Source organism: Meles meles, unplaced genomic scaffold (assembly GCF_922984935.1).
Source record: "Meles meles unplaced genomic scaffold, mMelMel3.1 paternal haplotype, whole genome shotgun sequence".
NCBI lineage: Eukaryota > Metazoa > Chordata > Mammalia > Carnivora > Mustelidae > Meles > Meles meles.
In genome coordinates, this window is record NW_025721611.1 from 695,927 (window position 1) to 698,030 (window position 2,104).

Here is a 2,104-nt window from a genome sequence, read left to right on the forward strand (position 1 = left end):
TATAGGACAAAGTGTTTGTATTAACAACACTAATAAAAGCTACAAATTAAATTGAGTGCTTATTATTTACCATGTTCCTAGTTATGTATTTTTGTGTGTGTGTGTACACATACATATGTATATGTATATATTAACGTCTTAATTTAATTTTTTTTCCATTTCCAAGGTTCATTGTTTATTCATTGTTTATGCACCACACCAAGAGCTCCATGCAATATGTGCCCTCCTTAATACCCACCACCAGGCTCACCCAAGACACCCACTCTCCCACTCACCCACCCTCTCCCCTCCAAAACTCTCATTTCTCTATGATCTTACATTTTGTGACCTTACCAAATGTACTATATACTATCTCAATAAAATCATTTCAAGTTTTAGGATTTCCTATCTCATACAATAAAGAACATTTTTAGAAGCTAGGTTTATGAAACTGCATTATTACTATTATAACCTTTTTGTGGCCATTAGATTCTGTCCGAAGTAGTTGCACACAACAGATGAGAGATCATCACTTAAACGAAATTATAGAATGGCTCTGAAATGATTCAGCTACTTTTATCTCCAACTTACAGAGGCTAAAAATTACATTGTTTAATGGAATTAGTTACTTAGCTCTGGGTATTTTCTAGTATAAAGTAGGGAAGTTGAAATGTTGTATATTGCATTTTGTAGTTCTTGGGTTTATTTTCACTTTTTACTCTAATTTTTAAATTTTTTTAAAATTTATTTCTTATTTTTTTATAAACATATATTTTTATCCCCAGGGGTACAGGTATGTGAATCACCAGGTTTACACACTCCACAGCACTCACCATAGCACATACCCTCCCCAATGTTTACTGTAATTTTTAATGTTACCATCTAAGTTTCTGGCCTCTGCCAGGGAATATAATTGTATGTTATATGATTTATGACTTTTCTTTATGACTTGTTGCAAAATCAGATATTTGGAAGTATGACATGTATGTTGAAAAAGATGTTATCAGTTATGTGAATCATCAGTCCCTTTTTTTTTTAAGATTTTATTTATTTATTTGACAGAGAGAGATCACAAGTAGGCAGAGAGGCAAGCAGAGAGAGAGAGGAGGAAGCAGGCTCCCCGCCAAGCAGAGAGCCCAACGCGGGACTCGATCCCAGGACTCTGGGATCATGACCTGAGCCGAAGTCAGAGGCTTAAACCACTGAGCCACCCAGGCGCCCCTCATCAGTCCCTTCTTAATATTTTGTCCTCTTCTATCCCTCACTAAGAGAGCTGTGTATTGTTTTCCACTTCAGTTGTGCGCATGTCAATTTCTTATTCTTAATCGATTAGTTTGAAACCTAGATTGTGAGGTCCATAAAGCTCAGGATAGTTCTACTTTTTATCAAGTGGAAATATTTTTCTTTTGTCCGATTTTTGTTTTTTGTCTCGGTCTCCCTTGGCTCAGTAGAATGTGTCTGAGATTCTTCCATGTTACATGCATCAGAAGTTTGTTCCTTTTTATTTCCAGGCAGTATGCCATTTGTGGATATACCACAGTTAGCTTCTTCATTTGCCTGTCAATAGACATTTGAGTTGTTTTCACTTTAGGGCTATTATGAAGGAAACTGCAGTGAATGTTTGTATCCAAGTCTTTTCTGTTTTCACTCTTTTGGGTAAATGCAACAGAGTTAAATTATTGGATCCTATAGTAAGTGTTTCTGTACCTTTAAAATAAACTGTCAGACAATATTCTAAGGTGTTCATACTATTTTGCATACCCACCAACAATGCATGAGATCTCCAGTTGTTCCCCATTTTGGCCAAAACTTAGTAAATGAATGACAATTAAAATATATATATATATATATATATATATATATATATATATATATATATATGCTTTCTTTGGGTATATAGTGGTATCTCAGTGCAGTCTTCATTGGCATTTCCTGAAGACTAAGATACTGGACATCATCTCATGTAATCATTGCCCATTTCCTTTGTGTAGTGAATTTTTGTGCATTTCTTTACATGCCAACCTAGCGAATTATATGAGTTCTTTCCATATTCTGAATATATAGGTCCTTTGACAGATGTATATAGTGAAAATATTTCCTCTAAATCTGTCTTTTCATTTTCTTT